This window comes from Elephas maximus, chromosome 6, assembly GCF_024166365.1.
Source record: "Elephas maximus indicus isolate mEleMax1 chromosome 6, mEleMax1 primary haplotype, whole genome shotgun sequence".
Taxonomy (NCBI): Eukaryota; Metazoa; Chordata; class Mammalia; order Proboscidea; family Elephantidae; genus Elephas; species Elephas maximus.
Window position 1 is genome coordinate 118,939,090 of NC_064824.1, and position 19,145 is coordinate 118,958,234.

A 19,145-nucleotide genomic window follows, 5' to 3' on the forward strand; every position below is an offset into this window, starting at 1 on the left:
AAAACATATCTTCACACAAAAACTCGTACGTGCACGTTCATAGCAGCATTATTCATAATAGCTAAAAAGTGGAATCGATCCAAATGTTCATCAATTGATGAATGAATAAATAAAATGTGATATATCCATACAGTGGAAATTTGTTGTTGTTGTTAGGTGCCATCAAGTCAATTCTGATTCATAGCGACCCTATGCACAGAACACAACACTTTCCAGTCCTGCGCCATCCTCACAATTGTTGTTATGCTTGTGCCCATTGTTGGAGCCACTGTGTCAATCCATCTCATTGAGGGTCTTCCTCTTTTTCACCGACCCTCTACTCTATCAGGTATGATGTCCTTCTCCAGTGACTGATCCCTCCTGATAACATGCCCAAAATATGTGAGACGTATCCTTGCCATCCTTGCTTCTAAGGAGCATTCTGGTTGTACTTCTTCCAAGACAGATTTGTTGGTTCTTTTGGCAGTCCATGGTATCCTCTATATTCTTTGCCAACACCACAATTCAAAGGCATAAATTCTTCGGTTGTCCTTATTCGTTGTCCAGCTTTTGTATGCATATGAGCCGATTGAAAACACCATGGCTTGGGTTAGGCCCACCTTAGTCCTCAAGGTGCCATCTTGCCGTTCAACACTTTAAACAGGTCTTTTGCAGCAGATTTGCCCAATGCAATGAGTCTTGTTATTTCTTGACTGCTCCTTTCATGGGTGTTTATTGTGAATCCAAGTGAAATGTAATCCTTGACAACCTCAGTCTTTTCTCCGTTTATCATGATGTTGTTTATTGGTCCAGTTGTGAGAATTTTTGTTTTCTTTATGTTGAGGACCCTGGTGGCATCGTGGTTAAGTGCTACAGCTGCTAACCAAAAGGTCGGCAGTTTGAATCCGCCAAGTGCTCCTTGGAAACTCTATGGGGCAGTTCTACTCGGTCGTATAGGGTCGCTATGAGTAACAATCAACTCGACGGCAGTGGGTTTTTGGCTTTTTGGTTTTATGTTGAGGTGTAATCCCTACTGGAGGCTGTGGTCTTTGATCTTCATCAGTAAGTGCTTCATGTCCTTTTCACTTTCAGCAAGCAAAGTTGTGTCATCTACATAATGCAGGTTGTTAATGAGTTTTCCTCCAGTCCAGATTCCCTATTCTTCTTCATAGTCCAGCTTCTCAGATCATTTGCTCAGCATACAGATTGAACAGGTATGGTGAAAGGATATAGCCCTGACACACACCTTTCCTGTCTTTAAAGCATGCAGTATCCCCTTGTTCTGTTTGAATGACTGCCTCTTGATCCATGTACAGATTCCTCATAAGCATAATTAAAGTGTTTTGGAATTCCCATTCTCCACAATGTAGCTCATAATTTGTTATGGTCCACACAGTCAAATGCCTTTGCATAGTCAATAAAATACAAGTAAACATCTTTCTGGTATTCTTTGCTTTCAGCCAGGATCCATCTGACATCAGCAGTGATATCCCTGGTTCCACATCCTCTTCTAAATCTGGCTTGAATTTCTGGCAGTTCCCTGTCAATATACTGCTGTAGCCACTTTTGAATGATTTTCAGCAAAATATTGCTTGCATGTGATATTAATGATATTGTTCCATAATTTCTGCATTCGGCTGGGTCACCTTTCAATGAGATATTATTTGGCCATAAAAAGGAATGAAGTACTGATATATGCTACAACATGGATGAACCTTGAAAACATTATGCTAAATGAAGAAGCCAGACATAAGAGGCCATGTATTGTATGCTTCCACTTATATGAAATCTCCAGAATAGGCAAATTGATACAGATAGAAAGTAGATTGGTGGTTGCCAGGGGAAGGGGTGGGAATGGAGGGATGAAAATATTCTGAAATTAGATAGTGATGATGGTGGCACAACTCTGTGAACATACCAAAAACCATTGAATTTAAATGTGTCAGTTTTATGGCATATGAGTTATACCAATTAAAAAAATAGCAAAGACAAAGAAAACACACACACACACACACGCCATGAGCACGTCTAAGCACAGTCAAAGATAAGAGCACTCTCCAAGCCAAAAATGACCTACCATTTCCCTTTCTAGTTAATATGAGTGACTGCTGTTTCTTTACCAACTATAGCTTTAGCCCCACTCAGTTCCTTTTGCCTAATAGAAAACAATTATGAAGACACTCAGTGATAGAATTGCCCCTGCTTTCTGAGAGCATCCCATTCAGAACAAAACAGTGCTACCTTCAACCTTCCTTAAAACTACCCACAAGCCCAAATCCTAATATAAGCTCATCCTAAAACTCTCTCTGTGCAACACCCACCCTATGGTTCTCCATATTGATGAATCAATAAACAAATTGTGGTATATACCTACAGTGGGATATATACATACACTGGGACATAGTGTTATCTTCCCTACTGCAATGAGCCAATAAGCCTGACTTTACCGAATGTACATGTATTTCTGGTGGTCTTTGGTTGATGGTATCAGCAATGGCGAACCCAGTTCCGTGGAATGTTCACAGAATGACAATAACCTTTTTGACATGATCTGTAACCTCCCAAACATTGGGCACCATTCTCCTGGGTAGCCCCACCAGGGGTAGTCCTGTTTTATGGGTGGGCAATCTAACCTAATTTCTTCAATTTTCAGATGAAAAAAATCAAGCAAAACGGTGACTTTTCCTAAGGCCATCGGGTAGTAGTGGCAGGGCCATTATTAGCACCCAATCTTTTCATGCCTTGTTTAGTGCTTTTTCCACTCTTCCACGCTGACTATTTAAAGGAGTAGAACTCTCAAGTATAATGCACCTTTGAGCACTAAATTCAATTTACTTTCCATCTCTACTTAATTGAGTTTGGTTTCCATTCCCTCCTTCAAAAGCACTTTAACCTTCAAATACTGGGCTCTGTCCAATGCATGGCTACCCACAAGTCACTGTTAGCTTTTATTTTAAGAGTTCCTTGGGTATTTTTGGTGGAAGCCCTAATTTCTCAGGTGTGAGAATATTATTTAGTTGTTAACTCTTGTCGAAGCTGCTGTTTTCTTCTTGGCTCAGATACGGCAGTTAGTTCTGTAGAGTAGCCAACCAATGCATTTTTTGTTTTGTTTTTTAAAATTTTAATGTTTCACCTTGGGTAGTTAAAAGAAGAAACCTTCAGAAAAGGATAAAAAACTGAAACAAAAATCAAAAACCCCATCATCTAGATTTCCTATGTCATTCTTCTCTTTTTTCAAGAAATGGTTACTAGTGAGACAAGTGTCTCTCACACAGTATCCCTTACTCCAGCCTTTTTATTTCCCTTTCCTTTTAAATCCCTATGTCTACACTGAAAGAGAATTCTTTAGGTATATTGTAATTTTACCGTATAGATTTATGTCAGGGCTACATTGCCTCTTAAAAGGACTTTATTAAAAAATAAGGATTTGAAGAGACAAAATAGTTTATTTATTAAAATTACAAACATTATGTTAAGGAGTCTTTAAACAAGAAAAAACTGAACTCTACTATCTGAATAAAGCTATTTTTATTATTTTCATATTACATACAAACATTTTCACTTGTTTGTGATAGAGGGTAGATACCTATTGAGATCCTATTTCTCCATTTAACATTTTATAGTAAGCCCTCTCCCATGTTTTCATATGGTCTACGTAATAAGTATTCTTGAGGAAGCAGAATATTATGCTAATATATCATAACCTATTTTGGACATTTAGTTGTTTCCAGTTTTTGAGTTTTTTGTTTGGTTTGGCGGTGTCTTAGTCATCTAGTGCTTCTATAACAGAAATACCACAAGTGGATGGCTTTAACAAAGAGAAATCCATTTCTTCACACTAAAGTAGGCTAAAAGTCCAAATTCAGGGCATCAGCTCCAGGGGAAGGCTTTCTCTGTTGGCCTTTTCATCATTCTTCACCTAGACTAGGAGCTTCTCTACGCGGGGACTCTGGGTCCAAAGGACGGGCTCTGCTCCCAGCACTGCTTTCTTGGTAGTATGAGGTACCCTTGTTCTCTGCTCCCTTTTCTCTTTTATGTCTCAAGGAATTGCCTCAAGACACAATTCAATCTTTAGATTGAGTCCTGCCTCACACAACTGCTGCCCATCCTCCCTCATTAACATCATAGAGGCAGGATTTGCAACATATAGGAAAATCACACAATACCAGGAATCATGGCCAGCCAAACTGATACACACATTTTCTGGGGGACATAATTCAATTCACGACAGGCAGTATGGACAAGACTGCAGTAATTATCTTTGTACATATAGTTATTTGCTTTTTTGAATTCTTTTTTTAGGTTAATTCTCAGAACTTAGGTAATGGTGTTGCTGTTCAGAGGCCGGGAACATCTTTATAGCTCTTGTCCTATGTTACCAGAATGCTTACCAAAATGTCGTAGGCCACCAGCAGTGAGCATAGGAGCATCACTGGAACCTCATCACAATTGCATATTATCATTAAAAATATTTTCCCCATGATCTTGGAAGTGTAAAATAACACCTCCATTTTGCTTTATTTTGCCATTATAAGGGAAAATAATCAAATGTTTGCTATTTTTTGCAATGGTGATTTCAGGTTTTTCATGCTAACCTAAGGTAAATAGAAGATCATTTATTTATTTTCTCCATCTCTATAGTGTGCATTCTTCTAAAGAAAGCTATCCCTGCACTGGAAAAAGCCAGTTCTTCAGGGATTTGGGAAGTGTTAGAAGAGTGAAGAGCAGTGGATGATGAAGTCTTTTAGAGAAGTGGGGCCTCTGTTGTAGGCTTCTTTGTACCCAGCATTGCTATTTTAAGACTTATTCTTCCTCCCTAGGTCTTGCAGGCATTTTTCTTTTTGATCCTGCAATAATTTTTTCTCTTTCTGGTTTACTTTTGCCATAATATTTGTATTGGGCACTTGCCTTCTCTTCATTAGTTGGGAATAGTGTGTATATGCAGTATAGTAGATACGCCTTTTATTTGAAAGTGGGCCAAAAGGAAAATTTCCTTTCTGCAAAGCAAGTGGGAGTAACCTTTTATTGGAAGAGAAGTTTCACTTGTTGTGAAGAGTTGATGTTACATGTTTTCTACATACTGAGCTGTATTTCCTTTTAGTTGAGAAGAGCATGGTGATACTTTTCTTTAAAAATTTAACAATTTCTGAGCTGGTAATACCTTCTGTGGTAATGATATCTGTTTTCTAAATGAAAGTCAAGATTATAGGGACAATAGTTTGTCAGACTGTGGTGACTTGTGTGTTGCTATGCCACCAGTTTGAAATACCAGCAGGGTTGCCCAAGGTGGACAGGCTCTAGCAGAGCTTCCAGACTAAGACAAGCTAGGAAGAAAGGCCTAACAACCTACTTCCAAATATTATCCAATAGAAACCTTGTGGATCACAACAGAACATTGTCTGACTCACTTGCTTTGAATACATCAGGAGAGATCAGTTGCTAGAGAAAGACATGTTCGGTGAAGTAGAGGGCCAGAGATGATGAGGGAGCCTCTCAGGGAGATGGACTAGCACAATAGCAGCAGTAATGTACGTGAACATGCTGGCGATTGTGAGGATGACACAGGACTGGTCAATGTTTCATTCTGTTATACAAAGGGTTGCCGTGAGTCAAAGAACTCGATGGCAACTATCTATGTATCTATGTATAAGTAATACCATCTGTCCCAGAAAATCTGGATACCTACATCCCTCTAACTATGGGCTAGCTACATGTGGCTTTTCACTATATATATATAACTTTATTTTCCATAGTTAGCCTCATCTTCCTCTAAACTCCTCAGTTTTCAGGGTGGAGTGTAGTATTTGATCTCATCAAATAAAGACTACTCCATCTCTGGAGTTTCTAATGGTCTCTTTAAGGTAAATAGTTATTTAAAAGTTTAAACTCCGTATCAGAACCATTTTTCTCCCTTTTAAGGGATCTCCCCTACTAGTCCTCCTTCCCAATGGCACATAAGTACAAAATAAGTTTGCATGGGCTATGAAGTGGGGTGGAACTGTTGGTCCTTGTTGGATTTGTGTAAGAGGTCCCTTGTTTCCTCTGGTTACCAGTGCTAGGGTCTGGTGAGGGTAGCTGGACTCACCTGATTTGATTCATCATGTTGGCTTCTGTTGCTGAGGGCCACAGTCCTTGCCATTCATGGCTTGCTTAAGGTCTCAGTAATCCCATGTTAGGCCTCTGTTGACCACCAGTCCCCATAGCACTCCTCTCCAACAGGACTTGCTGAGATTTCTGAGCTCCTAGAGCTACATGCAGCCGTGGAGACTGCTTGGATACCCATCTTATTCATTAGGCTCCATTCCTAAATCTTATCTTCTCAAAGAGGCTAATGATTTCCATGGCAGATGGCCTGAAAAGCAAGAAGCTTTTGAGAATCACTCAAACCAGTCTTGCTTGCTGAAAGTGAAGAGGACTTGAAGCACTTACTGGTGAAGATCAAAGACTACAGACTTCAGTATGGATTGCACCTCAACATAAAGAAAGCAAAAATCCTCGCAACTGGACCAATGAGCAACATCATGATAAATGGAGAAAAGATTGAAGTTGTCAAGGATTTCATTTTACTTGGATCCACAATCAACAGCCATGGAAGCAGCAGTCGAGAAATTAAATGATACATTGCATTGGGGAAATCTGCTGCAAAGGATCTTTTTAAAGTGTTGAAAAGCAGGGCTGTCACCTTGAAGACTAAAGTGTGCCTGACCCGAACCACGGTATTTTCAATCGCATCATATGCATGTGAAAGCTGGATGATGAATAAGGAAGACCGAAGAAGAATCGACACCTTTGAATTGTGGTGTTGGCGAAGAATATTGAATATACCAAATATTCAAGAACAAATCTGTCTTGGAAGAAGTACAACCAGAATACTCCTTAGAAGCAAGGATGGCGAGACAGTGTCTTATATACTTTGGACAGGTTGTCAGGAGGGATGAGTCCCTGGAGAAGGACATCATGCTTGGTAAAGTACATGGTCAGCAGAAAAGAGGAAGACCCTCAACAAGGTGGATGGACACGGTGGCTGTAACAAAGAGCTCAAGAATAACGGTTGTAAGGATGGCGCAGGATGGGGCAATGTTTCATTCTGTTGTGCATAGGGTCGCTATGAGTTGGAACTGACTCAGTGACGCCTAACAACAACAACAACAACAACAACAAACCAGTCTGAGAGTTTCTACCACTTCCTTCCCACCCAAAGGTTGACCCCAAGATGGGAGTAAAAACAAAGACAACTGGGTCTGACCTCTTGTCTCTCCCTTTCTGTCCTTTCTCTCAGGTTCTTCTCTCTAGTGTTGGAAGAGCTTTATGTTTACTCTTCTCTGACAGAAACAACAGTATATCTCAGCCTTGCCTTTTATACCCTTAACTTTCTTTAGGGAATAATGAGACATTTGTAAGAGAAGGGAACCCTGGGTGGTGCAGTGGTTAAGAACTTGGCTGCTAACCAAAAAAGCCATTTGAATCTACCAGCTGCTCCTTGGAAACCCTATGGGGCAGTTCTACTCTGTTCTGTAGGGTCGCTATAAGTCAGAATCAGCTCGATGGCAACGAGTTTTCTGGTTTTGTAAGAGAAGGGAAAAGAGATTACTGAGAAGGGAAATGTATCAGAAGACATGTCTAAAATATGTCCATTTTAGGTTTTAGAATAAGAGGGAGATGTAGAAGAGCCAGGTGGAGATTAGAGTGAGTGAAAAAAATGAAGAGATGAATTTCCTTACATACATTTTGGAGAAAATGCCCATAATATTAAAGTGTGCTTGAAAGCTGATTTTGTAGTTGTTTACAGGCCAGTTAAATGTAGAATAGCTAAAATGAAAGGAAGAAATGATGAAGTAAAAGAGTTGAACAGAAGATTTCAGAGGCTGGCTCCAGAGAACAAAGTAAAGTATTATAACAACACGTGCAATGACCTAGAGTTACAAAAACAAAAGGGAAGAACAAGGGGATATGGAGTGGTTTAAAGTCAGGAAAGGCCTGTGTCAGGGTTGTATCTTTTCACCATACTTATTTAATCTGTATGCTGAGCAAATAATTTGAGAAGCTGGACTATATATGAAGAAGAATGTGGCGTCAGTATTGGAGGAAAACTCCTTAACAACCTGCGATATGCAGCAGACACAACCTTGCTTGCTGAAAGTGAAGAGAACTTTAAGCACTAACTAATGAAGATCAAAGACCACAGCCTTCAGTATGGATTACACCTCAACATAAAGAAAACAAAAATCCTCGCAACTGGACCATTAACCAACATCATGATAAACTGATGAAGTTGTCAAGGGTTTCATTTTACTTGGATCCATGATTAATGCCCACGAAATCAGCAGTCAAGAAATCAAATGACGTATTGCATTGGGCAAATCAGCTGCAAAAAACCTCTTTTAAAGTGTTATAAAACCAAAGATGTCACTTTGAGGACTAAAGTGCACCTGACCCAAGCCATGATGTTTTCAATTACCTCATGTGCACACGATAGCTGGACAAAAAAAAAAAAAAAAAATGGATAAGGAAGACCAAAAAAGATTTTATGCCTTGGAATTATGGTGTTGGCAAAGAATATTGAACATATCATGGATTACCAGAAGAACAAAAAATCTGTCTTTGAAAAAATACAACCAGAATGTCCTTAGAAGCAAGAATGGCAAGATTTTGTCTCGCATACTTTGGACATTATTATCAGGAGGGACCAGTCCCTGGAGAAGGATATGTTATGAATTGAATTGTGTCCCCCCAAAAAGTGTGTGTCAGTTTGGCTAATCCATGATTCCTAATATTGTGATTGTCTACCATTTTGTCATTTGATGTGATTTTCCTGTGTGCTGTAAATCCTATCTTTATAATGTTACTGAGGTGGGGTTATCAGCAGTTAATGAGACAGGACTCAACCTACAAGATTAGATTGTGTCTTAAGTCAATGTCTTTTGAGATATAAAAGAGAGAAGTGAGCAGAGAGACGTGGGGACCTCAACTCACCAAGAAAACAACGCCAGGATTACAGTGTGTTGTTTGGACTCAGGGTCCCTGTGCTGAGAAGCTTTTTGACCAGGGAAGATTGATGACAGGACTTTTCTTCAGAGCTAACAGAGAGAGAAAGCCTTCCACTGAAGTGGCACCCCGAGCTGGCACCCTGACTTCTAGCTTCCTAGTCTGTGAGAGAATAAATTTCTCTTTTTTAAAACCATCCACTTGTAATATTTCTGTTACAGCAGCACTAAATGACTAAGATAGGACATCATGCTTGGTAGAGTACAGGGTCAGTGAAAAAGAGGAAGAGCTTCAATGAGATGGACCAACAATAGGCTCAAGCATAACAACAATTGTGAGGATGGCAAAGGACCAGGTAGTGTTTTGTTCCATTGTACATAGGGTTGTTATGAGTCGGAACTGACTCGATGGCACCTAACGATAACAGAGGCCTGTTTTAAATAGTTTTAATACAAAAACACACATACACACTCCATCTGTTACTCTATGTGTCTTTGTTGTTATTGTTGGTGGGTGCTGTCACATCAATTCTGACTTCTAATGACTCCCTGTGACAGACTACAGCTGCTCCATGGGGTTTTCTAGGCTGTAATATTTACAGAAGCAGATTTCCAGGTTTTTGTACTCCTGAGCCTCTGGGTAGGTTTGAACTGCCAATGTTTTGCTTAGCAGCCAAGTACTTAACCGTTGCACTGCAGGGTTCCTAGGCCTAGTGACTAGGAGGGTGCAACCATACTGTTTTATAACCAGAAAGATGAACATGGTTCTCAGTTTAAATAAAAGAAAAAAGGGATTTTGCATCCAATTGCACACTTTCTCTAAGTTTCAACTTAATCAGCTGATTTCCCCATTGTCTCCTTGCTTGCTAGTAATTTGAAAAGCAATTACATGACATATTTGTACTAACTACTGAATAATTGTTGTTGTTAGGTGCCGCCGAGTTGATTCTGACTCATAGCGACCCTGTGCGCAGCAGAATGAAACACTGCCCGGACCTGCAACACCCTCACAATTGTTGCTATGCTTGACCCCATTGTTGCAGCCACTGTGTCAATCCATCTCATTGAGGGCCTTCTTTTTTGCTGACCTTCTAATTTACCAAGCATGATTTCCTTCTCCAGTGACTGATCCCTCCTGATAACATGTCCAAGGTATGTGAGACATATTCTTGCCATCCTTATTTCTAAGATGCATTCTGGCTGTACTTCTCCCAAGACAGATCTGTTCATTCTTTTGCCAGTCCATGATATATTCAGTATTCTTTGCCAACAGTGTAATTCAAAGGCGTCAGTTCTTCAGCCTTCCTTATTCATTGTCCAGCTTTTGCATGCATATGAGGTGATTGAAAACACCATGGCTTGGGTGAGGCCCACCTTAGTTCTCAAGGTGACATTTTGCTTTCCAACACTTTAAAGAGGTCTTTTGCAGCAGATTTGCCCAATGCAATGCATCTTTTGATTTCTTGACTGCTGCTTCCACGGGTGTTGATTGTGAATCCAAGTAAAATGTAATCCTTGACAACCTCAGTCTTTTCTCCGTTTATCATGATGTTGCTTATTGGTCCAGTTGTGAGGATTTTTGTTTTCTTTATGTTGAGGTGTAATCCATACTGAAGGCTGTAGTCTTTGATCTTCATCAGTAAGTATTTCAAGTCACTGTCAACAAGCAAGGTTGTGTCATCTGCATAATGCAGGTTGTTAATAAGTCTTCCTAAAATCCAGATATTCTGTTCTTCATATGGCCTAGCTTCTTGGAATATTTGCTCAGCATACAGATTGAGTAAGTATGGTGAAGCGATACAACCCTGACACACACCTTTCCTGACTTTAAACCATGCAGTATCCCCTTGGTCTGTTCAAACAACTGCCTCTTGACCCATGCAAAGATTCCTCATGAGCACAATTAAGTGTTCCAGAATTCCCATTCTCTGCAGTGTTATCCATAATTTGGTATGATCCACACAGTCGAATGCCTTAGCATAGTCAATAAAACAGAGGTAAACTTCCTTCTGGCATTCTCTGCTTTCAGCCAGAATCCATCTGACATCAGCAATGATATCCCTGGTTTCATGTCCTCTTCTAAATCCAGCTTGAATTTCTGGCAGTTCCCTGTTGTTACACTGCTGCAGCCCCTTTTGAATAATCTTTAGCAAAATATTGGTTGCATGTGATATTAATGATATTGTTCTATAATTTCTCCATTTGGTTGGATTGCCTTTCTTTAGAATGGGTACAAATACGGATCGCTTCCAGTAGATTGGCCAGGTAGCTCTCTTCCAAGTTCTTGGCATAGAGGAATGAGAACTTTCAGCACTGCATCTGTTTATTGAAACATCTCAATTGGTATTCTGTCAATTCCAAGAGCCTTGTTTTTTACCAGTACCTTCACTGCAACTTGGACTTCTTGCTTCAGTACCATTGGCTCCTGATCATGTGTTAAGTTCTGAAATCGTTGAACATCAACCAATTCTTTTTGGTTTAGTGACTTTGTGTATTCCTTCTATCTTCTTTTGTTGCTTTCTGCATTGTTTAATATTTTCCTTGTAGAATCCTTCAGTATTGCAACTCAAGGCTTGAATTTTTTCTTCAGTTCTTTCAGCTTGAGAAATACTGAGTGTGTTCTTCCCTTTTGGTTTTCTAACTCCAGGTCTTTGCACATGTCATCATAATACTTTACTTTGTCTTCTCGAGCCACCCTTTGAAATCTTCTGTTCAGCTCTTTTACTTCGTTTTTTCATTTTGCTTTAGCTACATCCATTTAGGTCTTTTCTTTCTCTTCTGTCTTCTTAATGACCTCTTGCTTCCTTCACGTATGATCTCCTTGATGTCATTCCACAACTGGTCTGGTTTTCATTCATTGGTGTTCAACATGTCAGATCTATTATTGAGATGGTCTCTAAATTGAGGTTTCTATATTCAAGGTCATACTTTGGCTCTTGTGTACTTGTTCTAATATTCTTCAGTTTGGACTTGAATTTGCATGTGAGTAATTGATGGTCTGATCCACAGTTGGCCCCTGGCCTTGTTCTGACTGATGATATTGAGCTTTTACATCATCTCTTTCCACAGATGTAGTCAATTTGATTTCTGTGCATTACATCTGGTGAGGTCCACGTGTATAGTTGCCATTTATGTTGGTGAAAAATGGTATTTGTGATGAAGAAGTTGTTGGTCTCACAAAATTCTATCTTGTGATCTCTGGCATCATTTCTATCACCAAGGCCTTATTTTCCAACTACTGATCCTTCTTCTTTGTTTCCAACTTTTGCATTCCAATCACCAGTAATTATCAGTGCATCCTGATTGCATATTCAGTCAATTTCAGACTGCAGAAGTTGGTAAAAATCTTCATTTTCTTCATCTTTGACTTTAATGGTTGGTGCATAAATTTGAATAATGGTCGTATTAACAGGTCTTTCTTGTAGGCGGTATGGATATTATCTTGTACTTCAGGATAGATCTTGAAATGTTCTTTTTGACAATGAATGTAATGCCATTCCTCTTTAAGTTGTCATTCCCGGCATAGTAGACCATATGATCCTTGGATTCAAAACAACCAATACCGGTCCATTTCAGCTCAGTAATGCCTAGGATATAGATCTTTATGTATTCTATTTCATTTTTGATGATTTCCTGTTTTCCTAGATTCATACTTTGTACATTCCAGGTTCCAATTATTAATGAACGTTTCCAGCTATTTCTTCTCATTTTGAGTTGCACCACATCAGCAGATGAAGGTCCCCAAAGCTTTACTCCATCCACATCATTAAGGTGGGCTCTACTTTGAGGAGACAGCTCTTCCCAGTCATATTTTGAATGCCTTCCAAGCTGAGGGCTCATCTTCGCGCTATATCAGACAGTGTTCCATTGCTATTCACAAGGTTTTCATTAGCTAATTCTTTTCAGAAGTAGACCCCTGGGTCCTTCTTCCTAGTCTGTCTTAGTCTGTAAGCTCAGCTGAAACTTGTCCGGCATGGATGACCCTGCTGGTATTTGAATAGCGGTAGCATAGCTTCCAGCATCACAGCAATACACAAACCCCCACAGTGCAACAAACTGACAGACACTGAATAATAGTTATAATAATAATTACTAATAATAACTATTACTTAATGGTATTTCCATTGTAGCTCCTCTTTTGTTCAACTCCAGAACAAATACAGGAGGTGCAAGGTGAGGCTGAAGCCACCTCATATTGGATCCCATCTCTGCCGTGCTATTTCTGCTGTAACAGGTTTTTTTTTTTTTTTTTTTTTTGATTAAGAGTAGTACAGGGATTCTTGTTTAAGCGACAAGCATTTAGGATTATTACTTTTAAGTAAAAAATACTTATGGCAAATTGCTAAGAAGAAAAAGGACCATATATGGTTTAGAAGGGAGAGTGGGAATGGATCATATACTGAGATATGCACTAATCCCTTACTTATCCATCACTGTGGTACCAAATTAGACCCATTCTGCAGCAACTCTTTTTCCTTTTGGTGCCAGAGTCTCAGAATGATCAAAATGTTACCTCTTGGATGTCACTAAGGTGGAATTCTTCCCTATCTTGAAATATAAACTCTTCCAGAGGATGGCCTAGGTCTGATGAAGCAGGATTCTAATGCCCATCAAAGTGCTGAGCACCTAGTTAACACTCAAAGTATTTCAGAAATGAATGAAAAAGCCTTCCTTCTAATGATGGAACTAATTGCTTTTGGATTTATGTTTATCCCTTTTGTGGACCATACCATTGTGCATTCTAAGCATTTGTGTATGTGTCTGTATTTCCTGAATAACTCTGAGTTTCTTGAGGACAGGGGCCTGTGCCTCATTAATTTCTGTAAGTCCAGAACACTGTGCAGTGCCAAGCACAGAGCAGAGACACTCAACATAAGTTTGTTAATATTAAATTAAATAAAGGCACACAGATCTGATACTCTGGCTGGCTTTCAGAGAAATCATTCAATGTAGGAATAGGAAACATAAATAAAGGGAGCAAGTGTTATGCTCCCCAAGAGTGATAAACTGAGAAGGGAATTATATGTCTGGATTACATTTAAAAGCAAATTGGCAAGAGATACGGGCCAAGAGCACATTTCTCAAGGTCTAGGTCATTCCTTTCTCCTTGGTGAAATTTTCAGAGGCTGCCTTAGCCTAGAGTGGTTTCTTCTTTCCCTGACCTCCTATATCTCCTACAAACTTTTTTTTTTTTTTTTTTTGCTTGTATTGGTTTCCTGTCCTATGCTATTACCTGCATCTTTATATGTTTATGTCTTATCTTTCCAGCTTGAGTGGAAGCTCTTGGAGGGAGATCCTTTCTTGGACTGTCTTGTATCTCCCTTTCACCCAGCTGCAGGAGTCTGCTCAGCCCCTTTACTTAACATGTCTCTCCCTGACCTGGGCTGGGACTGCAATGGGTTTACAGCAAGCTTCAGGGAACCTCCCCCCAACACCTACTCCTCACTCTGCCTTGGAGCCTCTGGCTCCTGTCTTGGTATTCTCAGCGGTTTCTTCTTGGCCTTCTCTGCTGCTTCCGGTTGAAGCTTGGGTTCAATTGCCTGCTTGCTTGTAGTTTCCAGCTTTTCCCTGGATGAGATTCTCTGGAATCTTCTCTCATAGTGCTGGTCACAGGCCAATACCGCTTCTTCCCCACTTCTCCATCCAGTCCAGCTCTGTTGGCTTTTATCAGATCCGTAGCCACAGACCCTGGCTGGTCTTAGAGGAAAATTTGAACAAAGTAAAGCGCTGAATAAATATTTGTTAAGGAATGGAACTCTCTCTCCATGGCTCTTTCCCTCATTAAAAAAGCTGTTATTTTTCCTTTTAAATCAGAGGGATTTCAACATTATTTAAAAAAAAAAACATAAATGTTTATTAGATTAATTTAATTTGGTCTGGATGTTAAGAGAACACGGATTACTAAAGTTTATATATGGTCCAATATTTTGCTGCTTCTTTATTAAGCATGACTTGGAAAAATAAATGCATAAAGTCAGCTGGCTGACCCTGACTGTGTTATCTGAGGCTGATCATTCACCTCTGAGCTTGGTTCTTTACTGTAAAATGAGAAAAGAAACATAAGTCATAAGTCTGGCATAAAAGTTTTGTGAGACTCTGACCTAACATTTGTGAAAGTATTGGTAAACGTTAAAGTGTTATGCACATGTAAAGCACTATTATTTTAACATGGGACTTAAACTTGAGCCATATGCTCTAAAAGGAAAACTTTTCACTTTCCAAAGAGATATCAAAACTGAATGTTGTCTTTTACTACAACTAGCTGTTGTTGTTACGTGCCTGAGAGTCTGCTCCAACTCATAGTGACCTTATGTATAACACAACGAATGTTCCTTGATCCTGTGCCATCCTCACAATAGTAGGTATGTTTGAGCCCATTGTTACATCCACTGTGCCATTCCATCTCATTGACAGTCTTCCTCTTTTTCACCGACCCTCTATTTTACCAAGCACGATGTCCTTCTCCAGGGACTGATCCCTCCTGATAACATGTCCAAAGTACGTGAGATGAAATCTCGTCATCCTTGCTTCTAAGGAGCATCCTGGCTGTACTTTCTCCAAGACAGATTTGTTAATGGTTCTGGGAGTCCGTGGTACATTCAGTATTCTTTGCCAGCACAATAATGCAGATGTGTCAATTCTTCTTCAGGCTACCTTTTTCATTGTCCAGGTTTCACATACGTATGGGGATAAAACTGTTAAGTAGTCAAGAGCCTGAGTGACTGCTATGTGCCAGTTCCTAGTGAGACTACCTGAAAATTCTTTCTTTATCCGTGAATAATATACATGTTTGAACAATCGTGTACACTATACAGATTCATTGCATACCAGAGAGCTAGTTTAATACTGTTATTGTTAGGTGTTGTTAGTTTAATACAACCCTCATCAACTCTTGCTCTTGTGCTTAAAAAAACCTTGATTTTTGCCCTTTAGCTAATTCAGTGTATTTCTTTACTGGTAACTACATAAACTTGTGGTTAAAAAAAAAAATATTATTTAACTCCAGTGGGCTTTGTTTTCTTCTTTGACAATAATAACTACCACATCCTACCTTTACCTCTTGATGCACTAGTCTTGGATTTTCCTCTGGCTTATTACATCCTCTCTTTTCTGCTCCATTTAATTAAAAAGTATGAACAGTTCTAGACCAACCTCCAATATTCTTCCCTAATTAGTGTCCAGTGATTTCCCCCTCTGGTGAAATCAATTCATAGGATTAGTTGGTAAAGAACGTTTGCATCTTTTTGTAGCACTTCATTTATTCCTTCCACCCTAACAGCACATTAGTGTCCTTTCGGGGAATTACCCATTGGGTGGATTCACAGAAGGATGATAAATGAAGGGGCTCTGCCCTCCCACACTGGAGCCTGAGGGGTCCTTAGGAGGTTCTTCCACTAGATCCTTTCAATCCTTGCCCCAATACAGCCAAGGGTAGAACACTTGTCCTAAACTCAGCCAAATGGACTCTTTCTAATGGGACTTTGAATCTTGAACAGAAGTATAGAAAAATGATTGGCATTTATTCATTCATTCCAGCAGTGGTGGCTTGGTAGGCTGTCAACTAGATTATACTAAATTCCCTTTCTACTTCAATTACCAAGTCTCTGTTCCATGCAGCAAAAGAGCTCTGAATGATACGTTCTCTCTTCTACTCAGTTGCCCCTCCATTTAATGTCATGCATTGGAATTTAAACATTTCCTGAGTGCTTGTCTTGTCTCCCCAACTAGATTCTTCATCCCATGAGGACAGGGACCATACCTTATTTTTGTTCGGATATCCCTTAATATCAAAGTCCTACATTGTGCCTCATGAACTTTTTTTTGTTTGGTAGATTATAGACAATTGAAGCTTCTTCATACCAGGCTTACTCTCCTAAGCCTTTTTTATGTTAGGGAGACAGTGTGTTCTGCAGAGCTGTGGAGAGGAAACTAAATCCATTGTTGCATCTTTGTGTGCCATTGGGCAAGTCAGTAGATCTTTTTCCTTAATTTGCCTTTGCTTCCTCCAAGGGGAAAATGAGGCTAAGAAATAGCTTCCATCAACCTCACAGAAGTGGTTTGGTACAAAATTTAAAGTGCTAAATATGGTTTGTGTTTCAAGCTTCTTAAAAGTAGGTGGCGTGTAAATATTATATGGATATAACCAGGAACTCTTTTTTTTTTTAACTTATGGGTATTTATTTCTGAAGAAAATAAGCTTCACTCCCTTCCTAAATATTCCTTAAAGGTTATTTTTTCTCAGGGATATGTACACATGAGAAGAGGGAAGCTGCAGTTCAGCACAGTCTTATGGCACTATTTCTTATCTCTTTGCTCAGTATTTTCACACATGCATGTGCCCTCACTACATGCAGATAAGAACTGTAAGGTCTATTTTTTCCATTTATCTACTCAACATATCTTTATTGAGCACTTATTCTGTGTGAGTCATTGTACCCTGCTCTGAGGAGGTGTCTTAGGCTGAGTTCTCTGGGGAAGCAAAACCAGTGAAGCATGTTGTTAGGTGCTGTCAAGTTGGTTCCGACTCATAGCGACCCTATGCACAACAGAATGAAATGGTGCCCAGTCCTGAGCCATCCTTACAATCGTTGTTATGCTTGAGCTCATTGTTGCAGCCACTGTGTCAATCCACTTCCTTGAAGGTCTTCCTCTTTTCTACTGACCCTGTACTCTGCCAAGCATGAATCCTTCTCCAGGGATTGATCCCGCCTGACAACATGTCCAACATGTCTATCCTTCCTTCTAAGGAGCATTCTGGTTGTACTTCTTCCAAGACAGATCTGTTTGTTCTCTTGGCAGTCCATGGTATATTCAATATTCTTCACCAACACCACAATTCAAAGGTGTCAATTCTTCTTCGGTCTTCCTTATTCATTGTCCAGCTTTCACATGCATATGATGCGATTGAAAATGCCATGGCTTGGGTCAGTTGCACCTTAGTCTTCAAGGTGACATCTTTGCTCTTCAACACTTTAAAGAGGTCCTTTGCAACAGATTTACCCAATGCAATGCGTTTTTTGACTTCTCGACTGCTACTTCCATGGCTGTTGATTGTGGATCCAAGTAAAATGAAATCCTTGACAACTTCAATCTTTTCTCCATTTATCATGATGTTGCTCATTGGTTCAGTTGTGAGGATTTTTGTTTTCTTTATGTTGAGGTGCAATCCATACTGAAGGCTGTGGTCTTTGATCTTCATTAGTAAGTGCTTCAAGTCCTCCTCACTTTCAGCAAGCAAGGTTGTGTCATCTGCATAACGCAGGTTGTTAATGAGTCTTCCTCCAATCCTGATGCCCTGTTCTTCTTCATATAGTCCAGCTTCCCGGATTATTTGCTCAGCATACAGATTGAATAGGTATGGTGAAAGAATACAACCCTGACGCACACCTTTCCTGACTTTAAACCAATCAGTATCCCCTTGTTCTGTCCAAACGACTGCCTCTTGATCTGTGTAAAGATTCCTCATGAACACAATTAAGTGTTCTGGAATTCCCATTCTTCACAATGTTATCCATAATTTGTTAGGATCCACACAGTCGATTGCCTTTGCATAGTCAATAAAACACAGTTAAACTTCCTTCTGGTATTCTTTGCTTTCAGCCGGGGGCCATCTGACATCAGCAATAATATCCCTGGTTCCACGTCCTCTTCTGAAACCGGCCTGAATTTCTGGCAGTTCCCTGTTAATATACTGCTGCAGCCATTTTTGAAGCATATATATATATACCTCTGCTGGCACAGTGGTTAAGAGCTCAGCTTCTAACCAGTACGTTTGCAGTTTTAATCCACCAGCCACTCCTTGGAAACCCTATGGGGAAGTTCCACTCTGTCCTATGGGGTCACTATGAGTCAGCATTGACTTGACAGCAATGGATTTGGTTTGGTTTTATACATGTATATATGTAGAGACTGGAAGTCCCAAGTCTGTGGGTCATGGATCAGTCCGGAGGCTTCTCCTGACTGATATATCTACAGGGGCTGACAAACTGAAGATTGTCAGGTCAGATGGCAGGCCACTGACTCATAAGCTATAGACGCCAACAAATTCAAGATAGGAAGATAAAACAGCAGGCTGCTGGCTCATAGGACTTGGAGGCTGGCTAATCCAAAAATTAACAGGCCACAGTCTCAAGTCCCGAGAACCAGAGGTCAGATGATGATGAGCCAGATGCAGGATCCAGA